The sequence below is a fragment of the Athene noctua genome, chromosome 14 (assembly GCF_965140245.1).
Source record: "Athene noctua chromosome 14, bAthNoc1.hap1.1, whole genome shotgun sequence".
Taxonomy (NCBI): domain Eukaryota; kingdom Metazoa; phylum Chordata; class Aves; order Strigiformes; family Strigidae; genus Athene; species Athene noctua.
In genome coordinates, this window is record NC_134050.1 from 19,468,832 (window position 1) to 19,483,865 (window position 15,034).

The 15,034-nt window shown below is 41.2% G+C and overlaps 1 protein-coding gene across 3 annotated transcripts in view; it reads right to left on the reverse strand.

Annotated features, from left to right (window-relative positions):
* The window catches only part of TSPAN4 (tetraspanin 4), a 453,985-nt gene that overhangs the window by 235,418 nt on the left and 203,533 nt on the right, over positions 1-15,034 (reverse strand). The window contains exon 1 of one of the 3 annotated variants that reach the window (XM_074918705.1): positions 8,680-8,708. The exons of the other annotated variants lie outside the window; for them this stretch is intronic. The gene's annotated coding sequence lies outside the window, so the exon portion shown is untranslated. Of the gene's footprint in view, positions 1-8,679; positions 8,709-15,034 lie in introns of those variants that run through there. 3 annotated transcript variants of the gene reach the window in all.

Consider the following 15,034-nt stretch of genomic DNA (forward strand, 5'->3'; position numbering starts at 1 on the left):
GCAGCCTTTATAAATAATGCTCACTTTCAGCAGTGATTAGTCACTTCCTGCTCTTCTGCCAGAAGAAGGCGCTCTCTCACTTATGTCCTTTATGGAAAACAACACTCTGAGATTGGACTACTGGGTCCAAAACCTCAGCTACAAGCTATTTCAGGAAATAAAAAACCAGACTATTATCACTAGATAAGCATCAAACCACCTCAAACTACTTTAAAGCACAAAGAAATGAGGAAGTCAAAGTTTATTCTATGGGGGATCCTGTCCTTCAAACACAGTCAGAACTTGGCTATGAAAATGAAAATCTGACTTTTCTAAAATATTGAACAAATTAGAATTCAAATCTTTGTTTCATATATCCAAGCTATTGTGCTGATAGCCCTTTCACTTTAGGGCATGAAAAAATCAATAAACCAAACAATTTCCGTAGATATTACCCACACTTCCCAATTTCAAATAGGACCAGGAAAGGTTATACAAAGGACAAGGAGAAGAACATTGCACTGGCATCACTGTACAATTTAGAAAAAGTTTGGCTATGAACTGCAATTAAACTGGGCTGTAGGATTTAAATCTGGTGCCCTGAGACTAAGTTGATTTCTAATTCAGCTCTGGCTTTGCACGGAGAGTGTGGCAGAATCACAAGGTGATACTGTTTACATATTTTCTTTGAAGGCCAATCTGATTATCGTGTGGTTTACTAATATGATCATACTGCAGGTCCTGAGCTCTTAACTGTATTACTGAATACATGCCTGAGCTTTCTGTCCCATGAAACACTTGTGAGACCTCACCATTTCATCGTCACTTTTGTCCTCCTATTAGGCTTAAATTGTTCCCTGCTTGGCATTCTCCAACCTCCCCAGCATCACTATTCTGTCACCAAGCATGTTTAGCTCATGCTCAACTTCTCAGATGTTTCCCTACTGCTGTCTTCTGTGCGTACAAGCATTGATGTAAGGAAAAGGTGCCTCAGCTGTCCTTCCCATAACACAGATGCTTCTTGCATGTGTGGCTGCATGTTGAGAAGGAAGGACACAGCCTCCCAGCTCCTAAACCTGTGTCCGTCTTGGCATTAGGACCTACCAGGGGTTTGAGCAGTGTATACTTCTAACCAAAGGGGCTGTCTGTGTGTGTGCATGCCTCCATTCAGACTTGCACGCTCCACCCTCATTTCCACGCCTGCTGATGACAGTATATATTGCTAGCAATTTATTGTTAATTCTATCATTGTCTGCTTTGTGTCATTTTATTTTCCTGTAAATTAGCTCTCTGCTAACATTTCCACCCTCCGATGCCATAGAGCACCCTTTCGTAGCCATTTATCATTCCAGCACTAGCACACGTGCTCCTGGGGTTTGTTTACTACAGCTCCAGGCTCCCTCCTCCCAAACCTGGCTACTTCCTATCCAGCCACACATATGCAAACTCCTGATCTTTGGTGGTCTCCAGACCAGTCTTGTCAACGCAGGGCAAAAGTTCAGACAGGCATCAAACCTCAGCAAATCCTGCCGCTCACCAGTTAGTAAGCATCAGCAGCTACAAGTAGTAAAGCCAAAAACTTGGTGCGATGGGCTGGTACAGTTGCCCAGTACAATCTGCCAAGCAGCGTGCGCTGCTTTTAAAGCCACCCGCCAAGGGAAGAATGCAAATGTCCAGTCTCTGCTGATGGCATGACTAAATCGGCATCATTTCAACTGGAAAAAATCCATATTCACTTTTCATCCCTGTTCTTCCTGCAAGTGTATTCCACCCCACCTACCAGATGGCCTCCCTCACGCTGAACTTGTGCTCTCACCTCCTGCTGAGACACAGTGTCCCACATTTGCTCCTCATCACAAGCCACAGAGAGGACATTTGGTTTTTTATACTTAATCCTGAACAAAGTAGAGTTGAAAAGTCCACCTTTCCAGCTTGTTTGTCAGCATAGCCTCTTCCCCTCCCACAGAGTACACAGTTCTTTACACCACCTCCCACAGCAATAAAAAAAAATAGGCTTTAGCATTTCTCAGCAATCACATTAACTTTGATGAATTGTCTGGCAGTGGCACCTGCTGCTAAGGATACAGATGTACAAGATGAACTAAAAGGCATTTCTCCATAAAGCAGATGATATCACTGCAGATATGTCACTGTACACATATGTATTTTTCCTCTCATCTGACCAGTGATTTTTGCTTTGGCATAGGCATCAATAAAATAGGTTTGGGGGACAAACAACTCCAGATAAACTTTGCAGAAATCCTAGTAATGAAACCGAGAATATAAGGAAGAATTAAATTTCCTTATGTTTCACTGAGAGAAGCTGTTCTTCATTTTGAGTGGAAATTTGCTGTATTTAATACATCATTAAATACAGCTCCAGGAAAAAAGAAAACAAACAACCTAACACCTATTTCACAATAATAACTTGAGTATTATTACAAGCCAGTTGTGCTCTGTGGCTACCAGCCCTTTCAAACAGAAACACATAAACATTCATATTATTAGTTCAATACCAGGAGGGCAAATTCTTCTGCAGGGAAATTCCATTTCAGCAAAGCAGATCACAAGTTCAGAAGGAATTAGTGTGCACCAAGTACAACATCCTGCAGAAAAATCTCCCATTCCAGTTGGGATTTCAGAAATAACTACAGTGGAATAGCCACTAGAATATTCATTATGAGGTATATGCAACACGCAATATACATTGCAAACCCTGAGGGCATATTTGTCACTTCCACAAGGACTATCAAGGGACTTAGAGGTGCTGCATAAAAATGCTTTATTTTTTTATTATTTATTTCTTTATTTTATTAACCTTCAGGGTGAATTTTTTTTAAGGTGGGCACATGACAGGAACATAAAGGGTCAGTTATTCAGTTCCTCATCTGACTGATTTGGCTGTTCAGAATACACAAAGCAACTGTAAAGCTGCTATCAAAACAAGTTGGGGATTTTCCAGCACCAGGAGCATTCTGTCCCAGACAGCATTATTCTGGTATAGATGGTCCAAAATGGATATGGGGGCTGCTGAGGGCAGGGATAGGCACAGAGAGCCACATCGGACACCTGAGAGTGTGCTGTTCAGGGCGTTGAATCAAGTAGTCTGTGGTGAGAGCCCATCACAGGTACTAATTCAGACAGCATTAATTTAAACTATCTCACAGGTTGCTCTAAATTCTTCTGCAAAGGATAAAAATTCCTCTTGTGCAACATCAGTTCTGGCTATAGCTACACCACCTGATCACAACCAAGTGCCTTCCTTTCCAAGACCTCTGCAGGATGTGCACTAGGACTGGACTTCTACACAGCTCATAATAACACTTGCACTTATGTTAAATAGGATTTAAAATTTATTTCTAAAAGATGAGAGAAACCAACCACTAAATGAGGTGCTCCTCAGCTATGCAGTATTGGCCAATGTCCAGATTAGTTGGGTCAATGCCTGGTGTGGTAATTTTTTGTCATGCCTATGAAGTACAGCCCATTTTGAAAGTGTTGCTGCTTTTCAATTCAGAAGACTTATGATTTGGGAATGATCTGCAGTGAAATCTGCTGAGGAAATGTTAAAGTGATCTTTTTTCAGTTTTAATTTGCAGAATCCTTTTTCAGGATCTGTAGATTATGGGATACTTTTGCTTTGTCTTAAAAGGTTTGACATTAGAAAAACAGAAAAATCTTGAATCAATACCTAGAAAGACAATAACAAAGTTTTGAGGAGGATTTCGCAAGTATGCTATTTTTCAGCTTGAAATAATGATTTCTAACCATTATTCTAGCCAAGTACAACTGCCCTACCATTCAGCCAACCCTCAAAGAGCTCTTGTTTCCTATAGCTTTATTCCAGACTTGTAAAGGTACTTTTAGCTTCCTAATAAGAGAGCTAGCTACCACAATACCTTTCCAAATCTAAACACCAGTCTTTTTGCTCACTGATCAAGGCATTGTGCTCTAGAACTACAAGACACTCTTCCACATCAGTGTACAACTTACTGGACTTAAAAGACTCCTCATATGGACATTATTCTGCCTGATTTCCATTTTATTATCGATCTGCATACTGTCTGCCAGGAATATTCCCTCTAACAATGTGCTCCAGCAGGTTGGCCCATGAAGATGCTATTCTGTAACAAGCTGACCATGACCAGAGAGCTCTCGTTAGGGCCTTTCCTGGTCTTGTGTTCTCCTACCAGATAGCCTCTGCCATTGCACTCAATCCTCTTTTGTCAACACTTTGAAATGTTTGCCCCACAGGTAAAATTCATAGCTCACTCTTGTCAACAGTGGTTTTAGTGTTGGCAGAGGAAAGCTTACAGACAGAACAGCACCGAGAGTCTGCTGTGTGCATGCCACCTCCTATCCTAGTGTATCAATCCCATATAGCTATGTCCTCACAACACATAATCCTAACAGAATGGCAGCATGATTGATACAGAAATTATTTTAGGATTATTCATAATATCATCCTGCTAAAGACAGGGCAATTTTGTGAGAGAAAAAAATGACACATAGCATTTATGCAGTTTTTATCTGACCTTGCTCACATACTTCCTGGCTATCTGCAACAGCTCCTATAAGCCATGCCAAGCTTCATACTCAGAAATGTCTCATGACGGGGCTTCCTAAGTTATCCTTAACAGCAAAGACTTGATCCTTCACAGCACAGATCTGGCTGGAAATAATCTAGGAAGCACATGCCCTGAAATCCCCAGCAAAGGCAGGAGAATGTCTAATGCCTGGGACTGAATTTCTGCTGTCTCTTCCCACTCCACCCCAGCTGTTCCACTGCACTTCTCGGATCGAAGTGGGAGTGCTGACAGAATACTTCTCAGCTGGGAACAGAAGTTATCCTGGTCAGGGCTCTTCTCAGATCCTGACAGGCAAAAGGCTATTTTAAATGTGCTGATTATCAGGCATGTGGATGCCTTTACAGGCTGCGCACTGCAGACTGGAGAAAGAGAAAACCCTCCTTCAATAAATTTTGGATCCAGCTCCACCTTCAAAGTCTGACAGACACCACTTTCAAGTGCCAAGAGTATGAGAACAGGGCACAAACATAGTGATAGCCTCCATGGTATACAATCCCAGCCTCCAGCAACATGTGTTTTGGACAATTTCTGAGCTGGAACTCGTATATTTATGTTTAAATGCTTTTGACAGATCTGCTGGCATAATATTGTCTATTTTCACCATCCAACACATCTAACAGCAATAAATTCCTCAGGTTAATTAATTCTGGTGTGAAAAAGTCCTTCCCTGTTTTGCATTTACCACCCAACAATACAAGTGGCTATACCACAGCTTTTGTACCATGAGAAACAGAATAACCAATCATTCCTGACTCATGTCTCCACGTTGTTTATGACTGATGAAAGATTACATATCCACCCAACCCCTTCTCTCTGCCCAGCTACTATTATCTATAATAGCATCAGCCCTAGTTGCAGGAACAGGTTCTCCGGGAGACAGTGAGCACATTGTCTGCTGCAGAGGATTAAGGACATTCATTTCCAACTCAAAGCACATAATCATGCAGAATTATAGAATCACAGAATTGGGAGAGACTTGAAAAGATCCATGGATGACAGCAGAACAGGTCATATCTATGTCACCCCAGACAGACATTTACTTCATTTGTGAACAAGCCTGAATCTATTCTGTGACTGAAGCCTATTACTTCTTACCCTACACCTACAAAGAAGAGCTCTTCCCTTCCTCTTTCCAGCAGCCATTTACACGTTCGCAAAATGTCACTAAATATCCTTAGCAATATCTTCTTTGCCAAATAACTTCAATTCACGCAATCTTCCCTTCAGATTTTATTTTGACCTTGAGCACTCTCACTGCGCTCGTATCAAATTGTCCAGTTGATCCACATCTTTCAACTGCAGCTCCCAAAATCCGAACTATATCCCAGCTGAGACTGTACTAAGTGCCAAAGAGATGGATCATTTCACAGGTCTCATGGGCAATAATATTCTGGTTTTGCATTGCAAGATGGCTTTGCCTTATGAAGCAACACAGCATTCCTGACTTAAATTCACCTTGTGAACCACAATTACCCCCAGATCTTCTTTTATAGGCCTATTTGTACTTATGCAGTTGATTATTTCTCAGGTAAAATATACTGCATTTATCCATTTTTTTCAGACTGTAATTCCAATTTGACAAGATCATTTTGGCTACCAAACGCATCTTCTCCATTTCCTGCTCCCTCAGAAAAATTAGATCAGGACTGAACACTTACTTGTAACAAAGTACATGGGGATGCAAAAACTTTCAGATTCTAAGAGAGTATTTTTCAAATTGAACTATGAATTGGGGTTTGAACTACCTTCAAAATAGTTCCCTCTTAGTATCACAGGTGCAGCTCATCTCTAATGAGGTTTCACAGGATAATTAAATCTAGACAGCTTGGGCAAACATCCAAATCTTCAGTTATTCACCTTAGCTGACAACTCTGGCAGATAGCTTGAAGTGCTGTAATTCCTAATACGAAGGGTGCATAATATCTGGGACCACTACCTGAATATTTGAGATACCTCTCATCCTTCTATCCACAGTAGGTGATAATGGCATTAGATAAGTGCTGCAGTTAGAAAGGACTTTCTTGTGTTCTTGTTATTTTAGGCAGCTCTGCTATTGGTTCAATTACACCAAGAGTTTTGCCATGTCACTTCTTTAAAATACTCATTCAACTATTTTTGTGCAGTGCTGATGACTAACCTAATGTCCTGCAACATATTTCTAACTCTTACTGAACCTCCCAAAAGGGGAACATACAGTGAGGCCAGCACATAGGACACCGGTAGGCAGGATTACAGCATCTATTCTTGTCCTCGGACTTTATACAACTCTTGGAATATCCTTTAAAACTACCCGCAGCCCATATTCACCCTCTGTAAAATGGCATTAGTGAGAAGCACACAGAACTCCAGTTTCGGAAGTGGGATGGGCCTCCAAGGAGTGGTGCATTGGCAGTCAGTTTGGCAGCTCTGAAGGGGTGACGATGGCATTTGCACTTACATTTGTGATAAATAGATTTTATCCCCATAACACCTCAGCTGTAAAATCATCCTCATTATACAGATTGGGAACTGAAAAGCAAGAAAATTAGGTGACTCAATCCCATCAGCAAGGCTGAAATAGAATCCAGGTCCTGCACCCAAGCCCAGTCCCTTATACACTAAGATGTCGCAAGTAAAATAGAATTATGTAGATTTAAAAATTCTTTATGTTTGTTAATCATCCTATAACTGTACCTAACATCTCACTAATGTAGCTTATGACATGGAACTACTTTGACTTCTACAGTTTTACTCCTCGTCTTAGAGCGATATGCTTCTCACTTTACAAAGTTGTTTCTTCATGTGAGATTTCTCAAATTCACTTTGGTTATCTGTTACAGATCAGCCTCCCAGTGTGGGAGCTGCATGAGAAAACAGTATCCTTAACTCTGAATATCAGCAACATTCAGGGAAGTAAGCTGTGCCAGCACACTAGAAGAGGGGAAAAAAAAAAGAGGCGCACACAGCTTTGGCAGTTGGTTTGCTAAAACAGGATGACTGGTATCCAGTGCCGTGCTAAGCTACCCACTCTAACACAAGCCCATCCAGCAGCACCTGGACACAGCACAGCTGGAGGTGCCACCTTACATGTAAAGCACCAGCAAAGCAAAGGGCAGGTGCTGCCACCGCGCCAGACACACAGGGCAGCGCGGAGGATCAGCACCAGCAGATACACTGAGAGTGCGCTGCTGCATCCCGGGGCCTAGGAAGAAAACAGATAAATGCACTTGAATGCAGTGTCTGGCTGCAAGGCTACCGTGTGTGGATTTGCAGAGTTTTGCCCAGGGCACTACTGGAACAGTCAAGCTGCACATGCGGCTGGTTTGGGTACTTCTAGCAACATGAAATCTAGCAACTCACTCTGGAAGGCGGATCATACAGTTATTCAACTCACAGGGCATGCCAAAAACTGCAGGAACATCCATTTCTCAAGGTCCTACTACCAATGGCCTGGAGGATAGATATTTTAAATGTCTCAGGGACCAAAAAAACACCCCACAACCCCAAACAAAAAGGTTTTTGTTTACTGCTTTCAAAGATAATGCTGGTCACGAAAACTTGGTAGCATCCTAGCAACACTTTCAATAAAAAGTCCTGACTGCAAGTACAAAATTCACTCTTCATTAAATTGTGCTATGTTTTAAACCACTGAGAATAATCATCTGAACGCTCAAAACAGGATTTAAACCTGCACAATTCTCATGTCACAAAGCTGACAGAGTTTGAAGCTTTATAGAGATCTTTGAGTTAAGCATCCATGTTTTAGGTACCAGTTTAAAAAAAATCAGTATTGCAGGAAGGCCTCAAAAGGCTAGTAACTATGTATCTAAATTTCCAGGAATTTCCAGGCTAGAAAATTTCTGGAAAAAAACTGCCATGCAAAAATCAAGGACAAACACCATCACTAAAATTGTTCAGGTGGGAATGAGCCGCACACCCTTTCAATCACAATATATCATCCCAGTTCTCTGGAAGCTTGTAAGGTGTGAAGCTCCAAGTCTCTGCGAAACAGACACTTCTTAGAAGTCATCTTTGGTTTAGTGGGAAATTTTGCACACTTCAGTAGATTTTTAATTATTCACACTCAAGTAACTACACTCCTACTGGAAAGCAAAATATTAATGTACGATACCTTGCTGAGAGTGTACAAGCAACACAGGTCCCTCCCAGAGTATCAGCGGTGCTGGGCTCGGACTCATCTCAGCTAGCTGCTCCCCTCCTGTGTCTGTCTGCAGAGCTCTCGCAGTTGGTCTCGCACAGACCGAGAGCTGAGCCCTGATTCATGATTTCAGGCTCCAGCCATGGAATGCAGCCATTGAAAACCCAGAACTATTTTTACTCTGAGCAGCCGCAGCATTTCTGCCCCATAAAGACTTCTACAGCTAAAGCCTTACCCTAAACACCCCCCGCCCCGAACCTGACCAGCGAAGATGCATGGTTCCCTGGCATTTAGTGTGGTTTTTAAACTGCACAGTTGCTATCAACAGGACAAAGCAGCTCAGCCCCTGGCATTATTGTCAGCCCTCAGAAGTCAGACATTTGATCCCAGTTGTCAGAATTAGAAATTCCTCAGAAATGCTTTGCTCCAGGAGATAAGATTAGCTCAGAGCAATGACTGTCTATATGGTTTGTTTTGTACAACACTAACCCCAGCCTGCTTTTAACAAATATATAATAACAACTTCAGCTAACTGACAGACTGCAGACACAAATAAAAATCACTACATGTCCAACAGAAATCACTACATATTTTAAGGAAAACCACAAGGCCAAGACAACCCAGAAAAAATTCATAAAACCCACAACAATGGCTTTTTATACAGAATATATGGAATTGTCTTTAATAAATAATAAGCAACAAATCAGAGCTAGACACCTGACTAACCTTTCAAGATTATACAGAGAATACTGACCACTAGAAACTTTTACAGCTGTGCTGTCTTGAACCTACAGGATTCTACAAGTGTACTTCAGAAATAAAAAATGCAATCTAGTCTTACTGTGGAGGAATAAATAACGATAAAGAATAACTAATCATGTTTTTGCATAATTGACTTTAATCAACACAATATACAAGCACTTTGGCAGAGAGAAACCCACGAGCAAGTGCACAGCTGGGCATAGATAACGGGTCCAAATACCTAAGAACCATCAGACTCACTGACTTAACTTGCTCATCTGTTGCTTTAGACAATGAAAAATAACGGTAGGCATTTCTCAGAAATACATGGTTAAAACACAAGAGGCACAACACAAAACTGACAGAACTACGAACAACAGTCCATTGTTAGTTCTTAACCTGTTGAAGCATCTGGAGGTTTAGGTAAGAATCCACAGGTCAGCAGTATCACATCTTGTATTAACAACCATCCCTGCCGTCTAGAGTTTTCAGGATGATGAAAGAAGCAGCATGCAAAGGGTGAGACTGCCAAGTTCGTAGGAAAACGGTTACGATCACCATTAAGCAGCAGATGCCATAACCTGCCAGGCTTCCTAGTGAGTTTTAGGGGCAGCAACCCCTGTAAGATCTCTTCAAAGAGCCACTGCAATGGAACCTACAGTACACACATATACCTAGAGTAACTTTAATGCTACATGTAACTTAAAGACAAATCCTTGACCAGATATACTCAAAGCTGTGGCAACTGACATTCTGGAGATACTCCATTTCTGAAAAAGGACCAGCATAATTACAGGAATGTTCCTCAAATCACTCACAACTGAGTACCTTCACCACCATGCAGACTGATTCTGCAGCTCCAAAGGATCTGGCCCTTTTAAGCAAGACCTTGTACTGGGAATCCAACCTTTGCTATTTCATACACAGGGTCTATTAAGAAAGTGTAGGGGAAGTGTGAGGAAAGCAGCAATGAAGGAGACCCGTAAAGAACGAGAAAACTACAATTAGAGTGTGTGGAAGAGCATGAAACATATCTTAAGTGGGCCAGATCTGACATCAATGCCCTAAAGCTCAGAAAAGGTGTTAAACAAACAAGCCCGTAATGTCTGGAAGGCTGAGCCACTTTAGCCTAGTGCTGTGGGAAATAAAGCAGAAGAAATGCTGTTGCTGTGAATTCATGACTCTATGAGAGATTATTCTCAGTGAACAGCCTTCTGCTATTTCTGCAATGAGCTGACTCTCCAGAAGTCCCTTTCACATTTGCAGTGAGACACCAGAAACCCCACCAGCCACAAAAAGCCAAGAGAAAGTCCAGCTAACATAAACCCTATGCATGTAGCTTGACAGTTTCTATCCCTTTTCACCTAAAAATTAGGAAGTATTCCTACCTGCTAAATTACTACCAGTTCAAGGACAGTGTCTCAAATTGCTGGCTCTCACAAATCAGTGTAAAAGACTGGTATAAAACCCATTCCTTTCCAGCAGAATATTGAAGGTTCTCCTTACGTACTACCAAATAGAATTCAAAGGGGAAAAAAACCCTACGCTAATACAAACCTCAGGTTGTCTGATAATACCTTCTGCTTTTAATACCTTATTCAGCAAGCCTCAAACTTTTTGAAAACCCGAAGGTGAAGAGCCAAGATAACCTCCATGAATTTTTAACCAGGCTCCCTTGGAGGCTGCCAACACCAGATAGGAAATTATTCACCATTCTCCCAGCTGAACTCACTGGCTCATATCGTGATGTTGAGGGATAGTCAGAGGAGTGTCTAAAACTGGGAGTAGCAATATGAGGCCATCTGTGAGGGCCTCAACATTTGCTGTTTTTAAATGACGAGTTTAAAATACTTATTTACACACTTGATTTTAAAAGAGAATCTTTTTCCTTCTGTCCTCAATTTTATGCCATGGGGAAGTGGCTTGGGATCAATGGTCAAAAGAACAAAAAAAATCACCAACACAAAACCCTACACAAAGCGCACAAACAGTTTTTAGGTATCAAAAGAAGAAATTACCAAAAGTAATGTAGCAGTCATTATGGCGATTACCAAAGGGGCTTTAATAGATAAGAAAGGAGGAAGAAGAAACAAATTTTAAAAGAAGCGATTTAGGGTGTCAAATTCCAACAAGTTTTAAAGTTTTTGTTCTCCCAGAAAATCCACACTACTCATTTTACTTTTGAGAATTAGCACGATGCAAGATTTTCAGGCATAATGAAGAAATCCCAAATCACTTTTCCATAAAGATCCGATATGCTTATAGGAGAAGAGCTATAAGGAAACTATCGATCACTTGCATGGAGTGTTAAAACAGTCCATGCAACTGAAGACCAACAGAAAAAAGAATCTGAAACCAATACATCAATCTTATAGCTTCAGTTTTCAGGGAGAATATCAAATTATTATAAATAGCAGCTATAATTCACAAACTCAGAGGCATCTTGGGTCTTTCTGTTACTCTTCAAGAAGTACAGCCAGGCTGTGGATCCTGCTTAAAAAGGTGAGGGGAAAGACCTGACAGCTGATATAATTGTTGCCACTTTCTAGCACCGCTTGGGGGAGATCGCACAGGAAGGAAGGGAAAGGAAGAGAATCCTAAAAAGGTGGTGTATTTCTAGCTTAGTTCCCAAGCTAATGGCCTGGTAAACCTCTTGCACTTACATGCAGACAAACCAAACACGAAGACACCCACAAACATGCATTTCTTTCCTCTTCTTCAGCAGCCTCAAGTGCTAATAACCATAAATAGTTATCATCACTATCCATCCAAAATACATGTGCATGAGAGAGACAAACACCTCTACAGCTACCCAGAGCCAGGTCTGCAAGTACAGTGCAGGACAGTCACTAACTGCAGGCTTAATTTGTGTTCGTGTCATTGTGACGTTATGCCCAGCACTGTGAGAAGTCTCACCCACTCCCCAGGGGTGAGAAGTTTACAGAACCAACCCCAGCTGGGAGGCAGAGGCCAAGAACTGATCCACCTGCACTGATGCAAATCCAGACTGCAAACAAGGAAAGCTCAAGTTATGACATTTGCACTTATTCCTATTTCGGGAGGAAAACTGGAAGTAGTATCTCTCACCTTCTGCTTCGGGCTTGCACTGATCCAGCCATATTGCTCAATGGCATCTAGGCACAGACAGAACACTCATGAATAATCACGATATGTCTTATTTATTTACCATTTCCTAAAGCATTGGTTCTGAGCTACTGTTGAAAAAGGACACTGTGCTAATGTTACTCTGACTCAGAACTGTCGTCCTTCATGAACTCAAGACCTTGCAACACAGGTATTTAGTATCTAAATTATCTGAATGTATTGCCAAAAGGAGGTGCAACTATTGAAAATGAATGTGCCTGTAATAAGAGCACTCATTTTTGTGTACAAAAGAATCTTCTGTCAATGAGGTCTGCAGGTGTGCATGTGGTGCTGTTGCGTATGTTAGCAGGAAAACTTAATTCTACTTGCAATAGAAGCACCAAATTCCCTGCAACAATAAAATGTCAAATCAGCAACAGAAAATGCCAACAATTTCCCATGTGTTTACCTTTAATTTTGGCTTCTTTTACTGTGATATGTTACTTGTCAGATAATGCATCAAATCAGGGGATTCTTTCAGAAGTTCTTGTAGATACTCTCCCTCTTCTTAGATCACAGCTTGGTTTTTCCCTCTTAATTTCTTCCCTTACACCCTCTATTTCCCTCTCCTACATCAAGAGCCAGAACGTCAGCAACCTCAGTTAGAACATATATACAAATAAGGAATGCCATGGTGCCTACTGAAAAAAATAATTATCTCCTGTGTTACTACATCCATGTAACTGCTCCTAGTCTAGTTCCTTAGAATGCAAATTGGAGGAAATTGAGGACCAAATATAATCATAACAAGACAGCAGCATAAATGTACAGCATTTTAACTTTTCTAAATGGAATCACACATACAGCATTCAACAGAAAACAAACAAACAAAAAAATTACTCTTCTTAGTCAGGTAATTCAATTTTGAACAGTGCATGAAAAAAATGCTATTTAGCTTGTCTGACTTGTAGCAGGTGCCTTCTTTACCATAAAGTCTCCTTTTATGAGTAGTAGTGGCTATGCTAAAATGTTTTTCAACACTTCCAGGTTTTCCAGAGGGAAGACTAAGAAACGAATACATTTTTTTTGTTTGCGAGAATCAGCCATTGATTCAGTGTAGCATTTTCATACTTCAACTGTTCTCCAGGTATATCCAGTAGAATATTTCATATTCACCCAAGGCTGCCACACATCTGGGAGTCCTATGTCCAGTGTGCACAGTAAGTACAGCAGCATGCAGTTAGTCCAATATTTTTCAGAGTAGGCTAGGGGACTGAGGACTGCTATTACCGTGTTAGCTCAAAGCTGCCATTTTTTTGTGTTTATCAGCTATGCTTCTCAAACAGGACAGCTAACGGCCTCAGTTCTGACCAAAGGGTACCAGAATGGTAGCTGGTCCAAGATGCTCTTGTCTGGGAAAGCTAAATGGTTTATGTACAGCATGGACATAGGGATCAATAACTGAAGCTGTGATCCATGGAGACAGCTGAGCCTTGACTGACCACAGCAGGGCATCTTTGATCTGATGGATCAGATCTGGAAAGGGTATCTCTCTAAGGGGATAGGTTGGATCCCACCAATTTCTCAGCAGCACACTTACCACCCAAGAAAGAAATCTGAGGAACATTATCCAGCATTCAGAAGGACCCTGCAAAAGTCTGATCACCTGTAGGTGGGATTCAAGACAGATCCAATAGCAGTCAGTTTAGGTGATCAGAGAGGCAGCTGCTATCTGAAGACACCAGGTCCCTGGAAAAAGGCAGGCAGTGGGAGAGGCAGACACTGGAAGGAGTACCTAAAGGTGAATGGCACTGCAGGCACACCACACGGTTACAGGGCACGACAGCCTCACCTAGACACGCACTGTAGCTACCAGCAAAACAGCATCTTAAAAGCTATTTATTCTGACATGTATGTATATACGTACATGCTCTTGTCTTCCAAGTGTTTACCACCTGCATCAAAGTGTTCTTAGGAGACAATTTCACAATTTTTCTCCACTGATTTTTTTCCCCTGAAGTTTACTGGTTCTCAGAGATTGTCTGTTTAGGTGTACACCAGCTGATTTACTAAAACGTAACACCCCTCCCCATAAATCTTCCCTCTCATATCTCTTTAGACCACCAAAGCTACCAAAACACAATTACTAAGGTGTTAGTAGTAAACACTATTACTAACACAGGGATTCCAAAGGCATTATGTACCTAGCTTATAAGCTTTGGAAAAGCCACTAACAAGCAATAAAATACACATCCAATTTCTTCAGCTTGTGCAGTCATATACCTTCTCTGCAAAAAATACTTAATTTTCACAGGAGTGCAGAAAATACTTTAATATTACTATTATTATTATTATTTCTTCATAAAAGTAATTCACAGAGAAGTCTATGGATTCAGGAAGGCACTTCAGCATATACTTAACTAATGAATAACCCCATCTCATACATAACCCCGAAGAACAGGAGGTGAGAATCAGGGGGTTCTCTATTGCTGTCTGATGAGGC